Here is a 13,750-nt window from a genome sequence, read left to right as displayed (position 1 = left end):
AGCTTGCTTTGTAATTAGGGGCACTGAGAAGATAAATACATTTCAGTTATCATTTACTTGCATTTCTGTTACTTATCTGGGAGCACATGAGTAAGAAATACATTCCATATTTGGGTCCAGATGTACACACACCCAAAAGCAGAAGTATGTCTGAGTTTCCATTATCAGGTGTTACTCACTTTTGGATTTGACTATTAACAAAACATGTAGCCAGATGTCAACTAACAGAGAATAAATGGGGTCCAAGGAGCTCTGACTAGGAAAGAAAAGAGACAAAACCCCCTCCTGTAAGCACAGGACCTCCTGGTCTCCATCCCAAATGCAGTTTCTGCCAGCACTGAGGAAGTATCCATTCAATCCCCAAGTTTCCTTATGGCCCCTAAATCTTTTCTTTATAGGCATAGGAGGGTAAAATAACATGGGCTGTGTTCCCCTGTTGCCATTCACTTAATACAACTACTTCAGTTGGTTACCAAGTACTGAAAGCTTTCCAAACCTGCCTGACCGGCCTGTAAGAAAAGGCCTTCCAACTTTGAGCCTTTCCATTCAGAGCCAAGCCCCAAGACACAACCCAAGCCCAATTTCCCAACCAATTTCAGGCTCTATAGGAAAACATTACCACTAATGTAATTATAGTCCTAATAGAATCAGAAGCCTGGTGATGGTTTTCAATACAGTGTTGTTGTGAAGGTGTTCATGGAGGACTGATTAAGATGTTGATGTGGTAGATGCCCTGGCAAAGGGAGAACAAGTAACAACTGCATTTGTTAACAGGATACGTTCTTTTGTCCATAGAAAGTTGTTCGGTTTCTTGCAACCATCAAGTGACTGCAGATGGAGGATTAGCTAAATTAACACCGTAAGTAAGTTAACACTGTAAGTAAGGTGACTTACTCAACAAAATGCCAGTAGATAGGGTCATTGGTCTCTGGCTGAAAGCATACACAGCTCTGCTAGTGATAAGGGACTGTAACAAAAATAGAGCTGTCAGGAACTGTGAGGCAAGGCAAAGCATGCCCATCACACTCTGGACAGAGGTTTTACTTACAGATATTAACGATACCATTAAAGATGTCGTTAAAGATACCTGTGACGAGACTTTGTATTGACTTTAGCAATCTTTTCCTGCACTTGACTTCCCTCAGTAAAAATGCTGCCCTAAAAACATTACTCTGATCTTTCTTATCACAGTATTTCATGCTCCTACTTGAACATGTCATTTTTTTGCCCTATCTGCCTTGCATGTGGGGATTAGCTTGTTCCCTTCCACTTTGCAACAATCTTTCGTATCCTTGAATACTGTTTATCACAACTCCAGTCAGTCTTTCTTCCCTGTGCTAACAGGCAGTGGAAATGCTCAGTTAACAGGAAGATGCTGAGCTGCCTTCCTATCAGCCCACCCTCGTCTTCACTGAGATAAGCAGGATTTGGAGCTCTGGTGAATTTTGCCCCCGGAGGGACTTCCCAGGATAAAGCACTGCTGAAGCTGTTCTAATTTATCTTGAGGATATAACTGGGTAGCGGATAATCAGAGTGGGGGGCATACAAAGATAGCCGGGCTGCTCCTCCTGTGCCTCTGGTGTGTGCTGCATGCTGCTTTGGAAACCCAGAGCATAAGCGGTGATTTGGCACATTCTGCCCAAAAATGTAGTAGTGATATCCAAGGACTTTGGCTGTGAGATACCAACCAGATGTTCTTCACAGTTTTCTTGAAGGTCATTTAACTATTCCATTAAATTTCCCACTGTCTCTATAAGATGATCCATGTATCTGTTTAAAAAGAAAACATCAACATAGAACTTACTTTTCAGACATTGCCAGAATAAAACAGGGTCTAAAGACTTGACAGGCTTTAAATTCAGTATTAACACATTCATGGATAATGTGAAAATGGTGGTCACACCAGGAAGGGTGTGTATTAATGACAGCCTATCTCTATCCATTCTTAAATATTTTCCTGAATGTATTATTTAAAGACTTTGGGTTAGACTCACTAATGTATCTTGGCTGCTTTGTGCAGCTCGAGTGATGCAAAACAGCTACAAACCAATTTAATCGGTTGGTTAACCTCAGTTTATGACTTCTTTGTGCTTCTGCAGGGGTGGAAAATAGCCAAGCTGTATCTGGTTCTCAGTCTCTTATTAATCAAAGGTATCCATTTGCCTCCCAGTAAGGCAGTTTGTGTGCTCTATAATACACCTTAATCATCATATTTTTTACTTATATTCTGATATCTAATAATTTTAATTTATAGCAAGCTTCAGTCTTAATTTTACAAAGTGGTGGCGGCCATCCATTTATATACCGGTAGGTATATTGGAGAAAGACTTGAAAGGAGCACACAACCTCTGCCTGAGAAAGCCTTTTAGATGGCACTATTCATTGAAACAGTATGTTTAAAAGTAATTTCAGCAGATGCGTGTAGAAAGCCACCCACTAAGCACTTGCTCTTTGTGTGCATATGAAGGCATAACCGTACTGATCCTTAAAAAGAAGAAAACCTCCCAGATTTCACAGATAACATCTTTCTTACTGAGTAGGCTTCCCATCAGCTATAAAGAATAAAAAGGACAGATGCACCAGATGTAGGGATAGATCCACGTTAGTGGGAGCCTGTAACAGAAAAGTGCATTCATCTGAAATAAGCCATTGTGTGTATGCTGAAGCCTGGAGAGCTGTGGATGTCCAGGCTTTCTTCCTACGCACAGCTGCAAAGATAACACTGTCTACTGTTCAGGGCTCCATGGGGAATTCCTCGTAACAGTCCTGTTCTTTCAATTCTCATTAGGGCTTACATCCCCTTTTCAATGGATGATCGACTCACTAGCTGGGTCAACTGCTGGCACAAATCCCATCATCAGTTGTAATTTTAACTTGACAACATCATTCTTGTAGTGAGAGAGCATGTTGGGGCTTCACAGTGAGCCTGGCTGGATCATTTTCCCTTTCTATGTCCCTATACTGCATGAAAGAATTCTTCCGTTCTTACCTTCAGCTGCTAAAATGTCCGTGGTGATGATGACAGAATTGTACCATGCAGTAAAATAATGACAACGATAGGATAAACTCAAGCTGAAAATCTCTGAAGAAGAGATCTAGATGCATAGGCCTTTATCTGAAGCTTATTAAAACCACTGAGGGGTTTCTCCATCAGTTTTAGCAGGCTTTGGATCTGGCCCTGAATTATTTACTAATGACTAAAGCAGGCAGCGCACTTTTTCCAGTTGAGACAAACCTTCTGAACCTGCCAATTGGAAACTGCACAGGGATGGTACCTTCTGGTTTCTTTCAGGAACCGCTGCTCTTACAAAGAGAGCACTCCTAGCCGGTAGCATTCAGAGTTTTCACAACTTCAACTGAGTGTCACATTAAAAGCAGTTTTCAGGTCACCCAAGCTGTGGTGGTAGATGTCTCCGGAGATCAATTCTGCAGAAGTTGTGCTTCTCGAGATTCCACTGCTCTGCCTGGAGACTCGCAGCACAAACTCTTTGCTAGACTTCCTCAACTACAGAAGGGTTTCTAATGATTTCTTATGAGACACCATACTTTGGGCTGTGCAGCTCAAGCCACATAGAGTTTGGCAGGGAGGTTGTCTGAGGTGGGGATGGAGCAGCCCAGACAGATAGGTGCTTTGAGATAAGAGTGAAGAATAAAGCTTGTCTGACAGTATTAATGGCCAGAATCAATCCTGTAAGAGGGGCATTTGAACAGGTTTAAGCTTTGCAATCTACCTCTGAGTTAAAATAAGGGTTGTCTCCCCCAGTTCCTGATGAGGGTACCTGTATGATTTTAACTGGAGCAGTGCAGGCTTCATCCTTGCATTGGCCTCCCTCTACGTGGGAAATGGAAGTGAAGTCCACACTGAGACCACAAACCAGATTTCCCTGTCAGTAGCACTGATTTAAGTGGAGATGCTGCTGCAAAAGCAGCATGCTCAACTTACTTGGGAGAAGGTGGTGGAAGTGAGAAGGGAGTTAGATTCAACCTTTTCCAAGAAAACATGCAGAATGTTTGATGTCTGAAAGTGTGCTACAGAAGAAGTGCTTGCTGTTGGTACTGGTATAAATCCTCACCCTTTGAAACGCGAGACTATTAAAAGTCAGCTTTAAAACCTGTTTGGATTATCTTAGCGCATTCAATAGTTTTATCATTTTCTGTTGTTATTCTAACAAAGATCAAGTAGCCCATTATTCCACAGATGAAGTGCTTTGAAGAGTTTTGGACTGGAGTCTCAGTGGAATTATTAGGTGTTGCCCTGAAAGGTTGTGGATGGAGAAATCTGTCAGCCTACGAAAGCTATGTATGCTCAGGAATAAATATATCAGCAGGAGTGAAATAAAGGCTCAAATGGAAAGAAGAGGGAAGCAAAGAGAATTCCTTTTCATTCACCAGCTATTTAGTACGATTGGATTTAAATGACTACTAATTTTTTCCAAGTTAACTACCCCTGAACAGACTTAAATACCCCATTTGAGTCATTCATGCTGAGGCTTAGCATTTGCTACTGGACGGTGTAGCAAAATCAAACAGCCCATAAAGTATCTGCAATAACCTCACAGCAGCTTTTGCACCCTTGTTCCCCATCAGGGGACCACTTGGATGAGAATGGGAGTTGCATTTCTTCATACTATCCCGGGAGTGCTTGGGATTTTGAGTGACGCTTCATCTGTATGACCAGGATGGTCAAAGAGTCATTAGAGGAGGACATCCTCTCTGCATTCTTGGCCGCAGACTCTTCAGTGTCCCAGATATTTGGCTGTCTCTGTGGTTGATGACATTTAAAGAGCTGTTCTATATGCTCCAAGAACTGAGACTGGGTAGAAAGGAATAATTTGAGGCATACAACGACTGGTGGGCTGCTTTTATTGATACCCAAATCCGGGATTTTTACGGACAAGAGCTGAAATGTCAACCCCAAATATCCTTGAGTGTGGGGAAAATCCAGCTGTGGATAGGGGAGTTTATCTCACTCCTGACTGTGAATAACACTGAAAAACCAAACTCACTGACCTAAAAGTACCACCACGTTTACAGTTAGCTGAACTGGACTCCTCGCTTAATGCCTTCATTTGGGCAGCACCTCAGATGTTAAGTGGGGCTGTTTTACAAATCTGCAATTGTATTTAAAATCAGAGAATCCCAAACTGGTTTGGGTCGGAAGGGACCTTAAGATCATCCATTTCCAACCCCCTGCCATGAGCAGGGATGCCCTGCACTAAACCATGTCACCCAAGGCTCGGTCCAACCTGGCCTTGAGCACTGCCAGGGATGGGGCAGCCACAGCTTCCCTGGGCACCCTGTGCCAGCTCCTCAGCACCCTCACAGGGAAGAGCTTCTGCCTTAGATCTAACCTGAATTTGCCCCATTTCAGTTTGAGCTGCTGCTCCATCCAGCTCCACTTAGCTTATGATTTGCTGCCAGTGAAGCTGTGTCAGCCTGTGGTGTTGCTCTCAGGTTGATAGTGACAGACCATTCCCTGTGGGAACAGCAATACATACGGTAAGGCATGCACTGACTTAGCAAACCTGATGAAGAGAAAACGTTAGCTGTCTGGCAAGATCTTAAATTAAATGGTAGTAAATGGCCTATTTTCCATTCATGGTCTCAGTTGGAATTCAAGGGGCATTAATCATTTTGTTGGCAGGTCAGCAAAGGATTCCTTAATATTGTGACAGGATTTTGTTGACTTAAGAGGAAATGGCCTGTAAATCAGATAAGAACTCCTCTAATGACTGACCACATGTATATGGGAGAAGCGACAATGAAGCTGGAATCAGTTTTTCCTATTTCTACGCTGACCATGCACACAGCATCTCTTCCACTGGAAGTGTTCGTCTATAAGGCTGAACAGAAGTCCTCACTCGTGAAACAGCATGGGAGGTAATCTAAAGAAAAGGGCTTACACAGCTGCCCAGGGGTGGTTCGCTGATTCTTTTCCCCCCCCGTGCTACAGTATTATAAAACTACGGATTTTATTGAAGATTTCTTTAAAAACAAACTCTGGGCCTTGAGTTCTGATGCTCCTCATAACTTTTATGCACCCCTGATAATGAGTATATAAGCACAAACCACGCAAATTCCTGTTTCTGATGGTTTTGGAGCTCTACCTCAGTGCAAAATACAGCTGAGAAAACACTTCAAGAAAACCTGGCATTCAACCGACCATAACAAGTTCAAGTGTCCTTAACCAAGCCTAAATTGTTGGACTAGGATGGGTCCCTGGGCCTAAACCTATGAGCCTGCTCATGTGTCCAGCCCTCCATCGATACGGTTCAGCCAGTTTAACCACTCTGTAACTGAAACATGAAGCATACAGATTCCAAATGCAATTTCAGCCAGACTGGAAAATTCATATTAACACAGGTAAGTGGAATTCTTTAACTGTGCATTGAAATGCAGTCGACAGCACAGTCAAAAGTCAAGAAGTTGTCTTCTGTACTTGAGCACAGCCTCGCTGTAAATGGGGGAGAGGGAAGATGGGATGTTATTACCCACAGTGTTATCATGTGGCATCGGAATGGGGGCCAGAATTAATGGACAGAGTACAAAGCTCTGCAGTTCTTCTTCCCTCCCCCCCAAATTTGTACTTGCATAAGCATGAGCTCACACGTGCACGTGCTGACAAGCACAACTAACTGGAGTGCCTGAAAAAGTTTATGGAGAAAGGGAATACTTCATCTCCACTGTAATTTACATTTTTTTATGGGAAGAATGCCCTTTTATAAGCTACACATAGCTTAAAGAGTTGATGATGGACTCACCAGTGGGTGCTCCCCCACGTTCATGGCTCCTGACTGCATTTACCATGCACGGAGGAAAACACGATACACTTAATAAAAGAATCACAGGGCTTTTGTTTCCACAGAGAACTCCTGGCTTGACTGGTCAAACAGCTTCCAGAGATGTCAGCAGTTGCAGAACCCCTTCATATGCTGCAAATACGAACCCATACCATTCCAGGCAGCATTTGTGTTAGCAATGGAATTTTTAAATAGAAATAATTAGTTTTGCTGGCCATGGTTGTTACATCTGGCATAAATTTGCCCCATTGAACCCTATGTTTCAAAAACAAAGAATCCGAATTGACGTTCCAGATCGTACTTGTTACTGATCTTTGCAAGCCTAATCCATTCTTATGAACAACGCCTCTGTGGTGTTCTCTTCCCCAAAGGATATAGTATGGGTGCAACCCAAGCTTTATTGCGCTTAATGTGAAGCAGAAGGCTGAGCTGATTGTTTTAAAAGGCATGCTGTTTCTTGAAAGCGATTTTCTTCCTGTCTTCATGCTGCACTGATAAGAAGTTACAAGTGGAACTCTTTAATGTTTTAGGCTGGAGTGGTACGGAAAGCAGCGTGCATCTGGGAGCTACGCAGCCCAAGGTTAAGCCAGTTGATGTATTAACAGTAAAGGCTGCAAAAAACTACCCTTTCACTTTGAAGCATACATACCACAACTTTCAATTGCTGAAAACAACACACGTGGGGTGAGATTCCGCCTGGCTTATAAAGGTGCTAAACAGGGGCAGAGGAAAAGACCTCATGCTCTTTCAACACAGGGACCGGGGCTCTGCAGTGCTCTTGAAGCCCAAAGCATAGGGAGGGCAGGGATGAAGAGAAGTCCCCTGCACCCTCTCAAAGGATGCTTCTGCCCAACATGCCAGTGTAGCCTCAATCAGATTCTCTCCCCACCTATATCTTCTGACCAGTGCCCCCAGTTATGCTGGAGAGCACCCAGGTACGAGCAAGCCTCAGGTCTCAGGGGCCCACAGCAGCAGTGTACTCCTTTATTCCCTTCCACTTATGTGGGTAGCCCATCTGACGCTGTTATAGCAGCCTCACCACAGCTCCAGCCATAACTACTTGCCCTTCACACTGGTTATTTCAGATACTGGGTTTACTTCTGAGTTGTTGGTGTGTAATAAATAATGGGGTAGCTAATGCATAGACAGGTCTTCAGGCTGTGCTGAATGTGAGACAGCAACGAGGGAGTTGGCTCTAAGGTACATTCCTGGCTCATTCCAAACTCCCAACGACCCAACCTCATCTGCGTTGCTGCAGTGAGTGATCCTGCCTATCGATCTCCCTGTAATCAGTTCTCTCTACTAGGCAAATACAGGTACTATAAAACCTAATTAGGTGTTTTTACTGTTTAAACAGATTTGTCAGTAAAGATGTGCTCTCTGTCCAACAGACAATATTTGCAAGTCATAAAAAATCTCCTTTTGGTGATAAAAATGTCATTTCACATAATACTCGTATTTTTTAACCAGCAAAAGCAGACAGAGCAATCCTCACAAACACTGGATTAGTGGCCTCCCTCGACTATCAGCAACTAATTTTACCCAGTGTCATAAACAAGATAAGCAGGCAGATACTAAAGTAATTTCACCAGCTGTTTTAGACATCATTGTTGTTTCTCAAACCAGTAACCAGGTCTGTTTCTATTTCTAATCCAATAACATGCATAACTGATGTCAAGTTTGTAGATATCAGGTAACCTGTTAAATTCTTGGCATCCCATGGCTTCATGCTTAGATAGCCAAAGTGACTCTAATGTATCTTGATTATGCCTTCATTATATCATGTCAGAATCTCAGCAATTAAAGAGCGGCACTGAAATCATGGTACTGAAATCACATATGCACCCCATGCGCATGTCCCTCCCCATGGACCTGCAATCCTGATTAGATTTTCAACAGCGTTAGCTGCCCATTTATATATTCATGGAAATTAGACATGAGAATGTGAAGCATCGACCAGCAGCGTCTCAAATCCATAATTAAATTAGTTTTTTAATTACTTTTCATGCTAAAGCAGATGAAATTTTTCATCCTTCTTTTGCACTTCATTTCATTGCCAGCAGCTCCAAGTTGCAAGGAAAGTGGTAACAGATCTTTATTCCTTGTGTCCAAGCAGCTGAAGACAGGAATTAAGATAACCAAACTTAATCAAGTCTGATTTATCCACAGTTATACAGTTTCTGTCACTTCTCCTGACATATCTTGGTTTTAGCCCTTGGGATATATAAAGCCAAATCTTATGAGGAGAACAGAAAGCCAACACTGGCCTTTACAATCCCAGACCAAATTCCCAGTGATTAGCCAGCTTTAGGCAGGGGCAGATGAAGCCTTGCTGTTGCCTGCTGGGTATATCCCTGGTGCCTTAGGAATCTACTTCTTGGAAACAGAAGTGAACAACAAGCACTGAATGGAGATGGCCAGGAAAAGCGACGGACTTAAATGGCTCTGAGAACATGATGAAATTATCCAGGCTTTCGATAGCTGAGATCGAATACGTCCTCAAGCAAGCTGCAAAGCAAGAGGAAATTCCAGTAAATCATTTACTTAATGAGATCAACGTGCAACAGATCCTTTTTTTCTCTCCTGCAAAGTTAATATTGGTATTCTGTTATCATCCTTTTCTTCCCCCCCATTTGCTAGGTTTTCATGTGAGATGCCAGCAGGGTCTGGCGCAGTTTGGGGTCTGATGTTGCCTATAAATACACTGTGCGCATTAGGACCCAGCAACTCCTTCCTTTTCATGAACACTTCCCTGCTGAAAAATGCAGACTCTCCACAGATGTGGCCAACCTTACTCCTGTCAGCTCCCCTGGTCAGCTGAGCCGGAGCCAGGACTATCAAAGCCTCCAGATTCCCAATTTGATGCCATTCCTGCCACTAAAAGCTTCAGAGCCACCTTCCATTTATATATTTATTTATCTGATATTTGTGTTTTGTAACAAAACGTTATGGGATTTCACCCCTGTGGAATAGGCTCCGTGTTTTTGCTTATTACTGCAATTTGGAAGGAACATCTCCTGAAATCCTGAGCTATTTCACATATGTACGATGGAGCCTCCTGGCCACTTCAGCAACCACACTGGAGTCAGTGGAATTATAGCTCCCTCGCCCAGTTAAAGCTGCTCCACGTTGGTGGACAAATTCAAACCTTGTGTTAGTGAGCATGGTTTCAACCACATTTGTGGAGGTTGCAGAGTCTCAGATTCCAGCCACGCTTTTGAAAGTGCAGTCAGAGGAGAGAAACCCTGTTAATGCCACCGGTAAGGGAAAAAGAGTAACGTGAGCTCAAATGTTGTTAGACACCAGAGAATCCGCATGGAAAAGAGCCCAAATACATGCTCCAAACACCTGAAAAACTAGAGGACAAAGGTCTATAAAACTGCACATGAGAATTTACAGGAAATCAGGGCTCTTTGGTCCCAGTGTTCTCCAAACTACCTGTTTATAGGCTCAATTTTCTACGTACACCCTCCATAACAATAGCCATACCAGTATCACTCTGCAGTCAGGGACACAGGAGGACCACAAGCACTTTTGCACAGCAGCTCTGGACAGCATCACCCATTCCCCCTGTGTACCACTGCATGCTGTACTGCTTTGGAAACCAAGTGCTACACACAGAAAGCTGCACAACTGAAAAGAAACCTTTTCTGTTGATGTGCAGCTTCACAATTGCATCCCACACAGATTCTTGTTACTCCCTTTGGAAGCGTTCGTATCTGATTGGTCTGGTCAGCCATCTAGTGTTATCCATCAGGCATTGGGAAAGGAATAAGCTGACTGTGCCAAACAATTGACACTTGTTAAGTGTAAGAAAAGCTTCTTAAGCGTAAGTTGGACCAGTCTGATTACTGTCATCCTTCCCGCCCCTTCAGGTTTACGCACTGCAAGTAGTAAAGATGGTGGGAGGTTTGTGCCTGTGTATACCCATACGTGTTTTCACTTAGCACCCAGGACAAAGAAGCAGTAACACAGGGAAGAGGCTCACACCATCATCCCACAGACCCTTGAAGCTGGCGAGGGTTTGTCCTGCCCTGAAAAGAAACCATATTGCCAGCTCCCAGCAATGGGAAGGAAGCCTCACAGGGGGAATGACAGAGGGAGGGTGTCATTCTGCTTTATTCTGGCTTCAAAAGCTTGTGGAGCTGAAGCCTGATGGTATTTGCAGAGCTGTTTCCCAAAGCTCGCAGCTGAAAAGAGACAAGTGGTTTGAGGCTGCCTGAATATACGTCCTATAAAGGCAAAATCTAAAGGAATAAGTCAGTAAATGAGCAAAATACACTTGCATATAAAAGCTCTTTAGGTCTTTGTTTTCATTTTCTTACCCTTAGAGAGCTTCTGTGGTTATTTTCATTCACTCACTGAAACCTCTCAGAAATGGAACAACGTGCAAGCATTTGGAGGCTTTTCTTTCTGTTTGTTTATTCATCATTTAGTGTAATCCCAGACTGACTTTAAAAATCCAGCTTTTAAATTCAAGATTGAGTTACCTAATATATTTGTTTAAAAATGACAGAGTGAAAACACATCTGCTGTATGAGAAAGAAAGAAAGGAAAAAAGAGATGCTTTTCTTTTGCAAGTACACTTTCTAGAGCAAATTCAAACCAATGGAATCAGGTGAAATTATGGTACTGTAGGTACCTCAAAGACAGTGGGATAACCCACGGGATGGAACTGCAGGAAGAGCTCATTATTTGCTCTTAAGGAAACCCATTGTTTCCTTTTCTCCATGAGCCAGCTTTCAGGAAATGGGTGCGGAGAAGGGAGAAAGAAATGGAGTATTCTGGAAGCTCTTGGTGCTCCTTCTGCAGTTGCTGTGGCTCAGACACTGAATGGATTCCATAAGTGAGACTCTGTCAGCGTGCCAAATCTACATGGTCTTCTATCTTTAAAAGAAATGCCTTTGATTTTCACAGGCTCCAGCCCAGCTTGGGACTTGGGTTTAAAAAAAAGAGGCATGTCCTGCTGCTACAGGAAATATTTTTCTCAACACCACTGTATTTTATTTATTTTAATCATATTTTAAAAAGAATCCTATGGAAGTCCCTGCAGTGCAGTTGCACACAGCCCAAAAAGAGTTCATTTCACCTCCTTACAGGGGAAAAGCTCACAGGATTAACACATTTGGGAATGATGTGAAAATGCAAAATGGATTTAAGTTTTCTTGCAGAATTCCAAGTATTGAATGCAGTTGGATATGGAGCTATTAGCGCTCTTCACATGTGGAGGAAGACCATACAACATCCTGAATGCAGGGATTGGTTTATTTTATACTGCATTACAAAGGGTACTGCTTCACTTATTAACAGTGTGTAAGGCAACTCCAGCGAGCTTGAGAATTAGGTATTGGGCTAAACTTTAATCTCCATCACCACACACTGACACCATTCAGGCCTGAATAGTTTAATCATCTTTATTTCTTACATTGGGCCAAGTTCAGATTCAGAAAGTCCTTTTCTGCAGACGCAAGCTCTTGAGCTAAGATCTACAGTGAAAGGTTTGGGTTTCTTTTAATACATCACCCCTATTGGGTTTCTTACAAGACATCTGCAAGAAACCCAAGTTCGCTGTTATTAATAAAGAGAAAATATTACCAGGCAACCATCATTATTGAAGTGTGCTGGACTACTGAAGTACGGGGCTGCAGCAACAGAAAGCTGCTACAGAAAACTATAGTGATAATCAGTAGTTTATAGGGAATGCAGTTAAATCAATGCTGTAGCTACACATAAAATGTGGAGAAAGAGACAAAAGGAAGGATTATTGGTATTTTTATTGGTGATATGCATCCTGTTTTATGCCCTGCATATTTGCATCCGGTAATCCTGTGATTCACCACCAAGTCCTTCACTGCACAGGTAGAAAGTTACCAGCAAGAATGGCCCTCATTTAACCCTGGCACCAAATTAAGACATCTCACTTCAGATCTAGAGAAATGCCTCCTGACTGCAGGAGGCCAACCAGACTATCAACCCAGGTCTCCATAGGGAATTCAAATGGAGAAAATGGGAGAAAAGAGATACCAAGCAGCCAGCCTGCATTGCTCCTTTGTTTACTGTGAGCTACAGAAACAGACAACTGGATGAACCTTTGGGTTTTGTTATCTATTCTCTAGGAAGTCCTTGTTTTTGTGGGTCAAAAATCTCTTCTGACAGGGTCCATTCAACTGATAATCATCAGTGTGGGCCTCGGTAAGCCATGGGGTATCTTAAAACCTAAAGGGATGCTTAGCACATTCTGAAAGGCTAAGCCATCAGGAACTGGTTTTGGCAAATGTCACTTAGGTATCCCAGATTATCCAGACTGATCCTGGTTCTGAAAATGAGATATTTAAAGAGGTCCAAAGAAATCATGTTTATCCTTTTCAGAGTTGTATTGACTTCAGAAGGCAAAGATATTGAGATTGCTGCTCAACTGCTTTGAAATGAAACAGGTTTTCTAGCGCAAACACCTTGTACTCTCTTCAGCCCTAATCAGACACAGGAATCTAAGAATCTGAGCATGGAGTCATCCAAGACAGACTCTGAGCTTTGAGGAAGGTGCTGAGGCTGCTGTAACTGAGAAAAGCTCACACGAACCTACAGAGAATGAATTCGGCCACTGAGTTTTCCAAATTCCAGTAAAACTGTCTTGGGTTTCATTGCGATTCCCCATGAGCAAAACACCAGCTACTTGCACTGCACCAGATACTGCAGCTCATTTCAGGCACTGCACACACGGGAGGTGATGATCCAGCCAAAATGGAGTCTAATGGAGAAAAATGTTGCCAGGAATCTCTGCTCAGCATATTTGCTTCATTTTCTTTGCTACCTTTTGAAACTATACATATCCTTAAGTTGATTTTAAGTGAAATATGTACAGAAATGTCTAAATTTAATGAACAAACCCTTACGGATGGTGAAATGACTTCCTAATTACATTTTATGTTCTTACGGTCCTCGAGCTTTTC

General features: G+C 42.7%; 1 long non-coding RNA gene across 3 annotated transcripts in view; it reads right to left on the bottom strand.

The window, feature by feature from the left end:
* The window catches only part of LOC133221086 (uncharacterized), a 55,685-nt gene that overhangs the window by 22,980 nt on the left and 18,955 nt on the right, over nt 1-13,750 (bottom strand). For 2 of the 3 annotated variants that reach the window (XR_009727887.1, XR_009727888.1), the window contains exons 2-3: nt 895-967; nt 180-256 (exon numbers count right to left, since the gene is read on the bottom strand). This is a non-coding gene — a long non-coding RNA (uncharacterized LOC133221086). The remainder of the gene's footprint in view (nt 1-179; nt 257-894; nt 968-13,750) is intronic. The other variant, XR_009727889.1, reaches the window with a different exon arrangement.

Source organism: Neopsephotus bourkii, unplaced genomic scaffold (assembly GCF_033783945.1).
Source record: "Neopsephotus bourkii isolate Nb327-2 ecotype Australia unplaced genomic scaffold, CSIRO-AGI_Nbou_v1 NB_1510, whole genome shotgun sequence".
Classification (NCBI taxonomy): Eukaryota; Metazoa; Chordata; class Aves; order Psittaciformes; family Psittacidae; genus Neopsephotus; species Neopsephotus bourkii.
This window is presented reverse-complemented; position numbering and strand designations above follow the sequence as displayed.